This window comes from Ooceraea biroi, chromosome 9, assembly GCF_003672135.1.
Source record: "Ooceraea biroi isolate clonal line C1 chromosome 9, Obir_v5.4, whole genome shotgun sequence".
Lineage (NCBI taxonomy): Eukaryota > Metazoa > Arthropoda > Insecta > Hymenoptera > Formicidae > Ooceraea > Ooceraea biroi.
Genome location: NC_039514.1, coordinates 5,527,175 through 5,539,365, shown reverse-complemented (window position 1 = coordinate 5,539,365; position 12,191 = coordinate 5,527,175). Strand labels below are relative to the sequence as shown.

At 36.2% G+C, this 12,191-nt stretch overlaps 1 long non-coding RNA gene across 1 annotated transcript; it reads right to left on the bottom strand.

Annotated features, from left to right (window-relative positions):
• LOC113562515 lies at window positions 1-1,529 on the bottom strand. Its single transcript, XR_003406941.1, has 3 exons — window positions 818-1,529; window positions 369-496; window positions 1-231 (listed from the first exon to the last, which is right to left on the bottom strand). It is a non-coding gene; the product is annotated as an uncharacterized LOC113562515 (long non-coding RNA).
• Between the last annotated feature and the right edge of the window lie 10,662 nt (window positions 1,530-12,191).

The window sequence follows — 12,191 nt, the reverse complement described above, 5'->3', positions numbered from 1 at the left end:
TTGTTATATGACTGTGTTTGCTGGGCATGTACTCAAAATTTGTATTAGTATCCAAAAACCTTTCGAATTCTTCCAAATTTTCATCACTGTCAACTGGAAGTTTGGGAACACCTTCCATATGAGATACTTTCGATAGTCGGAAGTGTACTATAAGTTGCTTCACCATTGGAAGAAGTATATTCATTGAGTTTTCTAATGCTCCTAATTTTGTAATAATAACACGAAACAAATCTGAAAAGAACATGTAACGTTTAGACAAATAAAAGTATTGAAAAAATAACAAAATCTAACTTAGTTTGTTCGCAATCGATGCTAATCGGTGCTATTATGATTTTGTAAATATAAAAAAAATCCTGTCAAAACCGTACCTGATGAGTGCCTAAGTGAAGTATTTAATGGAATGTCATGTAAGCGCTGTGAAGACTCAGTTCCTCTTGATGAGGAACTTTTCGAACTTAGTACAATATTACAAGGTGAACGTCTTAGAGATGAACGTCTTGGAAATAAACGTGATGGAGAAGAAATTGTTTTTGACGAAGGTGTACACGTCTTATATTTTGATATAGTGCATATTTGTTATCTATTAAGAATTTTATTTATTGAAACAATTTATCTGCTTTATTTAATTTGTCTTGCTTTCTTTACAATATCATATGATATTGTTATGTCCGAAGTCTGCCCGAACACGTAACAATATTTATAGGTTAAGAATATTCATGTCGAGATAACTTGTTTCAATAAATAAATTTCTTAATTAGGTAATAAATTCTCAATCATGTAATTAGAATATATTAATAAATCAGTACACAATGCTTACCTTACTAAACTGGCTTTTCCCACCTTCTGTAGAGAGAGAGAGAGAGAGAGAGAGAGAGATGATCATGATGAAATCGAGCCCGAGCCTAACTCTTCTTCTTTTTGCGGAACAGAACAGCTTTCCGTTCAAGACAATAATGGGAAATAAGGTTAATAATTCAATTAACCAAAGCGCCGATACTCGCAAGATAGCCTAGGCACACACAAAAGAAAACTCGACTGCATAATACACGAACGTGTACAAACATGTGCGTTCCACTGCGCTCGACAATCAACAGGCCGATGCTTCGACGTTCGAATGTTTAGCGTAGAAGAAAACAATATATAGCCTTTTCTATTTCTTGTCTACCGATCATGCGAACGCGCGCTCGATGCCGGCGCGCGCAATAATTATGTTATTTTTCCGCGAAATGTAAATGTATAAATAAAAACATAAATTTAAAAATAAAATAGGTACAACTTTTTTTGTTTCACTTACAAAAGAATCATCACATCACATAAATGGACATGACATATAATAATCACATAAAAGGACGTATGATACATAAATCATTTTCAATGAAAAAATTTTTTAAATAGCTTTTACGTAATTATAACAAACAAAATCTCCATATATCCAACACTTTTTGAAATTTGCCAAGATAAAATTCATATAATTATTGAAATTAATCTCTGCATTTCAAAAGTGTAAAATTATGTATACTTAAGCACACACACACTTGTGTTGATTTTTGTCTCTTGTTCCATAATCGAGTACATTGAAACGATGTAAACTAATTAATACTCACAAATTAAAAAGAAATAATTAATACTCACAAATTAAGAAGAACTTAAGAAATTATTATTCTTTCTATATTAATTATATAATTTCGAATCAATTTAATAAAATAAATTTTTCGTTTCTGTGGAAACGTGAAAAATACGGTTTTGAAATTTAGGTCTAGAAACGGTTTCTATTTAAACCGTTTCTCAAATGGTACTTTATGTTTCTTAGACATTAGATACGTCTAAGAAACATATATTAGGCTAACATGTGCTGCCTGGGAACCTATCACTAAATGAATCAAGCAATGAAGGAAATATAAATAAGCAGCATATTTATATCACAAATTTTGAAGAAAATGATGCATCAAAGATGGAAAAATAAAAAGTTAACGAAACAAAGGAGTTAGAATAAACATTAGTCCAAATGAGTGGTAGAATTTCAACTTATATGGAAAAGAAAGTTTCGATAGAAGATGATACTTTCATGAAATCTATAAAAGTACAATTAAACAGTATTTCAGAAAAGGGAAAAAATATAAGAAAGAAAATAATTATGGGTGTCCTGACTAAGCCATTCCCAGAAAAACAGTAATACTTTTGTTTAAAGCAGTTATTTCATATATTATTCTGTGATACAATATAGATATATGTAGATTATTTTCTTTATTTCTGTCATAAGCTTGTTTTATTTCAAAATTTTAACATGGAAAAGATTTATCAAAGTAGTTTTTAGTTTGTAAACATTCAGTTTATTAAAGTTTAAAATTCAGGTAACACTTTTTTGTATTATTTTTCTATCGTTTTAGTTTATATTGTAATATACAGGGTGGCTTATTTTAATCCATCCACGCGAATAACTTTTGTTTGAAACATTTTTTGAAAAACTTCTCTTTTTCGAGTTATTCGCGTGGATGGGTTAAAATGAGCCACCCTGTATATCGATGGTAAGACCGGTAGGGAGGATATATGCTTATTGTGCAACGGAAATACGTCATGCAGTCATCTTGAACATCCACTTTTTTATATTTATCAGAGTCGCTTGCAGCCATAAGTCTACAGTTTTTATGGCGTCAAATGTTATTTTGCACATGAAGCAGTACAGGTTAATGAAGGTGAAACGAAAAATAATAAATAATTGTAACCTTTGCTTCTATGTAATTCAGCTACTTGATAAGGACCGCAACCGTGGGTCGAAACGTTATAAATTAAGTAAATTAATAATAAAATATAGCCAATTCTGGTCAACGATAAAGTATTGTATTATATTTTTTAAAATAATTATATATTGTAAAATAGCATGCATTCCCAGGCCTGTGGCATTACAACACAGCCTGAAATTTTGACATACTTCCAGTATCTCCGTCATGCTATAATGCTGAAAAATTATTCAATTTTTGGCGTCCGTAAGCGGCTATCTTGAGCATTCACTTTTTATGCTGATATAAGGTCTGTTCTTTATTGCTGAACTGCTGCACTAGTTCAGAGTTTATCCTTTTCCTTTCAATGTGTAGTAAAAAAGATAAACTCTGAACTAGTACAGCAGTTCAGCAATAAAGAACAGACCTATACTATATAGCACTTTCGTCGCATTCTCCTGAACCAAATGTTCCCTCCTATGGTTCTTTACTCTGAGGCACCATCCAGTCAGAGATATCTTAAATGTTTTAATAGCGTGTGCGCCTTGTTGATTGTATTAAAATATTAAATATATATTGTTGATAGAACTTCTTTTCTACTTCTTTTCTAATGCCCTTTTTTTCTTCCGAATCGTTTTTCCTTCTCATTGCACCATTAGTTTACAATTAATCCACTTCCTTTCACTTTTTAACAGCCTCTATCTTTGCTTTTACACATTTTTCCACTTTTTCCCACATGAGATTATTTACTTTTTCAGCAACTTAGCCTCGCAACGTATTGTTTATCTAGTGATATGTGCAGAATCGCTAATCTGATTTTATTTTTTATATTATAAATCCATGTTTTTTTCTTATCTTGAATTCAACACTTCGTGAACAGTATTACAGTGCATAGTATTTTGCAAGATAAACTTTAGCGATGACTATAAATTCAGACTATTGTGCAAATTCTGGTAAAATTCCAACATAATATCTGACGTAATAGTCTTGATGGCATGATTCTTTTCTTGAATTTCATTGTATACATTATGCAAATAAATATGTCCGTAATCGTCGTCTACGAGATTTATGCCCGATTCCATCAACGTCGCTTAATTTTAACCGTAGTGTAACTCACTCTTCGTCTCTTTCTAACTATCCGCCTTAGAAAGAGACAAAGAGTGAGTTAAACTACGGTTAAAATTAAGCGATGTTGGTGGAATCGGGCATTACACTGGTCAATTGGTTAAAAAATATATATATAAATAATAGGAAATTGATATTGGAAAATATAAATGAAAATTTATTTCGTTCTGTCTACTGTCGTTCGTACTGTCTGTAACTGTAATATTATGTATTTCCGTCTTGAATATGTTAAAAACCGAGAATTTTTATTTGAAAAATTGGAATGACTGTTACATGACCATAAATGTCATGTATAATGAAATGACATTGTTGTCTTACATTTTCCTCTAAGGGGATCCTGGAGTCGTCTGTATTACCGACGAAATAAATGACATTTTTTAATGAAATCTTTTTATTGGTTGTGCAGAATGAAAAATCCGGCTAATCTTCCGAAAACGGCCATGCCCCGATTTTTTCGAAACTCAGTATTCCTTCATATTTTGACGCGCTAATTACGAATATCATAGTGAAAATTGGCGACTATTTGATTTTCATGGTGAAAACCATGAAAAACCCATAAAAATTATAGTTTTTTATGTTTATCTCAGTAAATACGGAAAATCATGATAAATGTTTTAGACAAAAGTTTTAGATCTCACAGAGATAACCATTTTAGGTTCTATACATTTTCACCGTACGAATAATAGTTTTCGAGGAAATCGAGTATAAAGAGAATAATACTAAGGAAAGTCTTGTTACGTCCAGAGCTCGGGAGAGCTCGAAGGGAGGACGCAGCAGAACGCCTCTCGTACCTTGTGGCGGGTAGGCTCCAAAACACGAGTCGGACTGACCACTTGTTCCCCCTTTAAGGTCAACGACCACGTAGGTCGATTTTACCGTAGGCCCTGGAACGGTCTGTCCGTTGGTCCCTTTTTAGGTCAGGGAACTGAATCCCTTTTACCTGGAATAGGACCCGTACGATCTGGGAAAGCGAAGATGAACAGAGGGAATTAAAATGATCGGTACACGGTTAATTTGTTAATATGGACATTATATTTTTAAAAATTTTGTTTGCGTACAATTTTGAAAGATCAGTTACATCCGCCAGGAAAAAAAAGGAATAGTGTGATCATGTTGTTTTGTGTTTATAAACGTGTGTTTTGTGAAAACGGTAACATAATTTACTGGCGGATTGTAATTAATTATAAATTGACTAACAACCAATTGCCCAAATTTAACATTAAAAATTATCCACTAAACGAAACTAACATATTTAATACACAAATGTTTTTACCTTTAAAGGTTATTTTGCAAGTAAATTCTATTTCAAGGGAAACGAAGTAAAAACAGCTCAGCCAATATAATAATACGTAAATAAAAATGGCTGAGACCAATCTATTTCTAAAATCTACTTCTAGGATTAACATTAATCGTTGCTTAAAAAATATCGGCGCAGGAGTGTGGCGGGGAAAAGGATAGGATATAGGCGTCCCCTGACAATCAGAGGGATCCCGACGTTTGGGTCGGTGTGCCGAAGAGCGGCTCTAAGAGAGGGAACGGGAAAGAAGTCTGGGTCTATCACAATGGCATTAGGTGGTAGAGGGTGTGTGACTGGAGGGAAGATGTGGAGGAATCGCTCTCCTAGAGTTATCAATAAACGCTGGATGAACTCTTCGACTATGACGTCGTCCCCGATGGGCGACGGAGAACGAGGAGGAGAAGGAGAATTTGAAAAATTCTCCAAATCGCCAGGTTTGCACAGGCGAATAGCGTAGGAAGGAGGGAGCTGGAGAAATAGAGGGAGAGTAACGGGGAGAGCTAGGAGGTGACGCTTGAAGACTTCCTTGTAAGGAAGTCTCAGATAGCGAAAAATAGCATGAAGGTGGTGTAAGTGAGGAAGGAGGAGGAGATAAAGAGAAAGAGACGCTTGAAGGGGTTGAAGGACGCAAAGAGGAGCGCGAAGAAGAAATGGAGGGTGCGGAAGAAGAGACGCTTGAAGAGACAGAGAACGGGGGAGGTGTTCGGGGTAGGGGTTCCAGTATTTGAACGGAAGAATCAGGGGATGCCCGATGTGAAGTGGAAGAAACTGTTTGTACGGAAAGGGCAGGGGAAGGAGGCCGAAAAGGATCTAATATTATGACCGATGAACTGGCCAAACACGCTGAGGGGGGCCGCGGATCGATCTCGGTCACGATCTTTTTGCGTGGTGGCTCAGTCGTTGGATGGCCCCCAGGAAACGACGCTTGATCGCTGCTAGATGGTCCCGCAGAGGGAGACGGACTGCGTGATCGTTTGCCGGAAAACACTTAAAGGGGGATACCGGATAAGTCCAGGAGAAATGTATAGAAAAGGGTGAAAGAGACTTGAAGAGGGAAATGTGAATGAGAGTTGTCGGTGACGAGAAAACAAAAGGGAGAGAAGAGGAAGAGAAAAGAAAAAGGAGTGACAGCTAAAGAAAAACGCTCACTTGTTTGCAGGTATATGCTGAAACTTGAACCCGGTTATGAACCAGTGAAATCTCGTCCGGTGGAAATTCTCGTGCTCGCTCTGGAATGGCGTGGTGGTGTATGGGCAATCGCACCTCGAGTTTTGAGTTGGTGGTAATTAACTCGGGGAACAAGGTGTTTAAACCCGGCACTCACTTCACAAAACTTCTGCACAAATTTCGAAGACTGACAAGGTACGTTCGTGAACACGAAAAAAATGAATGAGCTGCGTTCGCGAACACGGACAGAATGAAAAAGCTGCCCTCCGGAGTGGTCATCACCTTTTATACGATAGGGATGACGTGGAAAAGAGGTAGCTTTTCCGAGAACTGCGTTTTCGGGAAACCACCTTTCGAGGGCCGTTAGTTAATTTAATTGCAAATATCGGCGGTTGGTCTATGAGGCGATAAACCGTCCACAGATGGTTTCTTTTTAAGCCGGAAGCACCGGTACGTGTGTGGCCGGACTCGCGGTTCCTGTGAGGTATCTACCCGGGGATGATCCGGCACAGCTGTATCATTTCTCTTCCAGGAAGAGTGATACACCGCGAACCTACAGTCACGCGCGACCGAATTTGTTGCTCGTTTTTTAATAAATTGATCAATAAGACCGAAGGGTTCGGTATCCGGATCTAATATCGCGCCTGCCCGGACACGTGCGTCACAACCCGCGGTTCTTATGAGGGTATTTCCTCGGATCCGACACAGCTGTGTCACCGTTTCTTCTAATCCCTCACTGGGGCCCTATTGATCGCACGCGACCGGCCCGACGCGTCGCCTCATCGACCGACAATTAAAAGATATCGCTAAATTCCTTGGAAGCAAGGAACTATGCAGTCTCTGGACGTAACAGTCTCTTCCTCACTGTTTTTATTGAAACTGCACGGAATAGTGTATTGTGGCCCGTAAAACACAAACCGGGGTGCTTTTTTACCGTGAGTCTCCTCGCCTCTCACAAACCGGGGTGCTTTTTTACAAAGCAATGTTTACTCTACATCTAATTTTGACTTACTTATTAGAATGAACTTTGCTTCGTCTTGCAAAGTACATGCGTGGATACAGTGTGTTCCACCATTTTTCACTTGGAACTAACTGTATTTCTCTAAGCCACTCTATTGTTGTTTAGCGATTATTTAATTTTTTAAAAAGAGAAAATTAATTTAAGCGTTCCGACATTTCCAACAACTACAAAATACACCTGTTTATGATCTAATAGCGAGCGAGTCTAATCTGATACTGATCGAGTCCGAATACGCAACAGGCATAAAGATGCTTTGTTGACTCTAGCAACTGACAACGGACGTAAATAACATACATAACTGGTAGTGAAAGTCAATTTATTATAATTATTGGTAAATATTTACCTTTACACAACCCGCACCAAATGACCTCCGATTGACCTTGACCCCTAACAAGGTCAAGGTCATTGACCTTTTCCAGTGCTCATTGTTCATTAAAAAGTTATTAACAAAAGCAGTAAGAGAATGAAGTATAAGAATTTGTAAATTAGTAACAAAACAAGTTGGAATAATTATGCACATAAGGAAACATAAGTTTCGAAAATATAGTAGTTATTTTGAATATAAACGAACAAAATTTATTTAAAGCAGTGAATCATTAATATATAGAATAGTTTGTTTATAAATATGTTACGTCCAGAGCTCCGTGAGCTCGAGAAAGGGCGCAACCAGACGCCTCTCGAGGTACGTAGGCACACAACCGCAGTACCTCGTGTGTTCGAGCCGACCAATTTTGTTTCAATTTTCGGGTCAACAACCAAAGTCGATTTTACCCTATTATTTGAAACGGTCCCTCGATTTTCGGGTCAACGACCAAAGTCGATTTTACCCTATTATTCGAAACGGACACTCGATTTTTGGGTCAACGACCTAAGTCGATCTACCCTAATAGTTCGAAACGGTCAACTCTATGGTCCTTTTTTGGTAAGGGAAATGCATCCCTATTACACAAGGATAGGACCCGTACGATCTGTTAAGGACGAGGGTGAAACGAGGGTAATTAACTGAATGAAATTTTGTTAGCTTTTACTAATTAAAAACAACAATATATTTGTCGAAATAACATCAGAAATACATATGTTTTACAATTACAAATGATTATAATCTAAAAAAATGATTTGCGGGTTGAACATAATTATAATTCTGAAAAATGAATTTCGGATTTGAACATACCTATGACTCTTACGATTACCAATAAAAAATTACAATTTAAATTGAAATGATAGAATAGAAACATTTTCCGGCGCGGGGAGGGGTGCAGTTTGGTCGCACGATAGCAAATCTGCCGATGAGGAATAATCCGAATCTGCTGAGGAATCGGTTGGTCCGCGAATATTATCGGCCACTTAAACGGAAATAAATCGGAATAGACAATTGCTCTACTGGAATCGCGAAACGATTAGAGGGTAATCAAATGAAATAATTAAAAAAAAGGCTTACTTTTCTTGTATCGGTTCTCGGATGGAGTTGATCGTCAATGAGTCAGGCGATGGAGCCAACCAGACCAGAATCGCTCGGGTGGAGTCCAACACTGACTCTAATATTTAAGCCCGATGTCCCGATCACGGAAACGTAACAGTAACGATGTGAATTGCAGGCTGGCCAAGATAGAAGAGGCTCTCTGGCCAAAGTTTTCCCTTTATATAGGGCTAAAAAGTGTAGGCGGGGTCACTCTTTTCCCAGAAAAAAAGAACAACGGAAAAAGGCAATAAAATTGTTTCTAATGAAGCGTCCATTGCTTCTGTATTACTATCAATCTGATGGATTTACGTTATCGTTTCCAAGGATTAGAGTCCAGCGCTTGACTTGTGAAGACCCTTCACTTGACCATCCATATTACAATCCATGTTTACATTTCCTTAATCTATTTCACAGCTGACCCTGTATGGCAGGGTTCCTTATCGGTGGATTACTTTTATTGCCGTCAGCGAGTGACAATTCCCAAGTCCCGCTCCGTCTTTCCAAATCAGAAGCGGTCTTTGTTTAGTGATTAACTATTGATTCCGGGTGATTTTTCCCTCTTTTTCTCTTATCGAACGTTTCAGCCGAGCGCAGGTGGGGGTGTGTGAAATAATTTTGTGAACCTTATGGTTTACGTATCGTTTCATGATATCTATTACAATAAGATCACCTGTTCCCCCCTACGCTTGTCTGGTCGTTTTCCCGCTAATGGGGATTAATTCTTATCTGTTTCTTTCGTTTATTTTATGTTTTCCCTATGGAAGCGGGGAACCGTGGAGTCTCCTGGACGTAACAAATATAAAGTATTCTTTATTTTAACCAAAAGCACAAAACAGGTAAATACAAATAATTTTCTGCTTTAATCGAAATTAAAGACTTATTAAGGATTATTATTTATTTGTTGAACTGAATATACCATTATTTATATAATTAATGGAAAATTAATCGAACACTTAACGCACTGACTATACAACACACTGGTTACGTTTGATTTCTGACAATATAAGAATATGACTGTGAAAATTTGTATATAAACATAGCCATAAATACAGGCGAAGCCCGTCCTTCAAATCTATCTTAAAGATACAAGTCTAATCCAACCCGTGTCCAAGAAGTAATAGAATCTATTAAATTAATTTAAACAACGATTCACTGCTTTAAAAACGATTTTCTTCATCTTACCTACAATTATAATAATCTTATTGATTATTTGTGTAATATGGAAGTATTATGTGTCCAAGAAGTAATAGAATCAGTATTAAATTTATATTGTTAATAACTTTTTAATGAACAATGAGCATTGGAAAAGGTCAATGACCTTGACCTTGTTAGGGGTCAAGGTCAATGTCAAGGTCAATCGGAGGTCATTTGGTGCGGGCTGTGTAAAGGTAAATATTTACCATTTGATCGAAATCGGAGCATGGTCGTTTTCGGAACAACAGTCAAAAATCCTCTTGCACGATATCAAGGAACTAATCTTGTACTCTTGTCCACGATTTTGCATATGAAATTTGGCATGGAATTTTCCAAACAATTAATTTTTTATTACGTTTCTAAATTCACTTCGAAAAGCATCATCGTATTTATTTAATATGTGGCCAGTGTGGATGATAGCCATTTCGTACATACAAAGCGCCAAATTGTTCTACTAAACACATTATTGTACGAGGTTATTAGGCAACAAGCCAATAATAAACCTGTAATTTTCGAACTTTTTCCCGTTTCGAAGCTTTGTTTTCGAACCCCTTAAGGGGATCCTGGAGTCGTCTGTTTTACCATGAATTTTATTCCAACTACAATTTTTTTGGCTGCATAGAACAACAAATCCTTTTTCACAATTACAATACACACAGAAATGCATTGTACTTGACTAGACTTTATGTTAAAAACGGAAAAACATTTCGTAAATTACAGTTTTGTTACCGACTTGGGGCTTTCCTCCTATGATAATATGCTTATAATATATAAGGTGCGCAGTTTGTACGTACAAAATGAGACCTAAATACAAAGAAGACAGAAGGGAAGAATATAAGGAAACTTTTAAAAGAGACTTCAAAAGTGTAGTAAAAAAGATAGGTTGGAATAAAAATTTTGAGAACATGTGCATCTCTAAAATCGTGACCAAAAGTAAAACAGAGCACAAGATTAGGTCCTTGATATCGTGCAAAAGGATTTTTCATTCTGCGCAACCAATGAAGAGATTTTAAAAAAATGAATCTCTTCATTGGTTCCGCAGAATGAAAAATCTTTTTGCACGATGAAAGAAATCCTTTTGCACGATATCAAGGACCTAATCTTGTGCTTTGTTGGCACGCTTGGCCATGATTGCAGACGCATAATTTTCAAAATGAATCTTTTTTATTACATTCTAAATTTACTTCTAAAAGCATCCTCGTATTCGTTTATTGTGTCCTCAGTGTGGATGATAGTCATTTCGGATGTACACAGTGCCAAATTTTTATTATTGTACAACATTCGCCAACAAGCTCATATGATAACTGTAATTTTCGATTTTTTCTGTTTGGAAAGTAAAGTCTTGTTTTTCATACTACATTATGTGTACTTTTATCGTGCAAAAGGATTTTTCGTTCTGTGCAACAAATAAAAAGATCCATTTCTTGAAAAATCACTACTTTCGTCGGTGAGACGACTCCAGGATCCCCTTAACTACACAACTTTTATATAAAATAGTTTTTTATTTAAGACGTATTTTTCGAAATATTTGTGAATCAATAATTTATCCTGACACAAGATAAATGTCAGTTTGTAGCTCAAAAAAGTTTTGAACATGTAGATTACCTTGACACACAATTATCCAGTTCCAGTTCATGAATACGAGACGCGCTTTATTCTAAGAATATCCTTCAGCTAAATATATTTTTTTGGCTACAACTGTTTTGAAAACAAGATTTTGGATTATAAATTGAATGAGTTTAATTTTAAATTCTTTATTATTATTATCTTAAATTAAAATTTAAATGTAATTCAATGATCTGGGAAGAAAAGTAACGATCAAAATACCGAATTTTCAATAAGTAAAATAGAAATAGTATAAATCTATGTTTTTATTTCATTTCATGTTTATCCATGTTAGTTAACAAACTTTTATTATAAACTTAGTATATCTTATATGTCACACATGTACACATGCATCATAAATTTATGACGTGCTATATACATACATATACGCAGTTTTCAATTTATTACATTTACATTCTTGAAATGAGCAGTGACTGATCGTGACCCGAATAATTCGCTTCGCCGATCAAAAAAAAGTTATGTCGGCAAGGGTGGCTATTTAAAACTTTAACACAATTCTAGTTTGCTTGCGGATGCATCAGCTTGTGAGAGAGGATGCGGGGACTGGGGAAAGGCGATGTGATATTTTGGAGCTTAAAGCGACTC